This window comes from Curcuma longa, chromosome 16, assembly GCF_044706935.1.
Source record: "Curcuma longa cultivar G26 ecotype Majalengka, Jawa Barat chromosome 16, ITB_CL_G26_1.1, whole genome shotgun sequence".
Classification (NCBI taxonomy): Eukaryota; Viridiplantae; Streptophyta; class Magnoliopsida; order Zingiberales; family Zingiberaceae; genus Curcuma; species Curcuma longa.
This window is the reverse complement of record NC_133876.1, coordinates 7,579,920-7,580,400: the sequence shown is the minus strand read 5'-3', so window position 1 is coordinate 7,580,400 and position 481 is coordinate 7,579,920.

The window sequence follows — 481 nt, the reverse complement described above, 5'->3', positions numbered from 1 at the left end:
AGGATGGGCTGATCCATCAACTTGACGGATTAAAAAATCTTCAACTTAACCTAACTGAAGACGGATTGTGGATTAGGCGGGCCAATTCATGGTCTCTCAAAAAATAAAAAATAAATAAAATATTAAAATTTTTAAATTTAGATTACTGTTTACACGAGTCAGGTTGAAAATTTTAAGTTCGAATTGTAATTTAAATGAATCAAGGCACTAACCCATTGAGTTTTCTACTTTAATTTTAAATTTTGAAGAAAACAATAAATTTTTTCAATTTGCGAGCCAACTTAAGCCCGCCACGGACCAACTCATGCGAGCTGTAGGCCTAGGGGGGTCAATCCATCTTAATCCACTTTAAAATGAGTTGATAAAATTTCAATCCAATCCACCTAAATTGTTTGACGGGACAGGCCAATCGACGGGCCTAACCTAAATTGACGGCTCTAAGTGCTTCTAGCGATAAGTCGATGATCAAGAGAAATTGTAA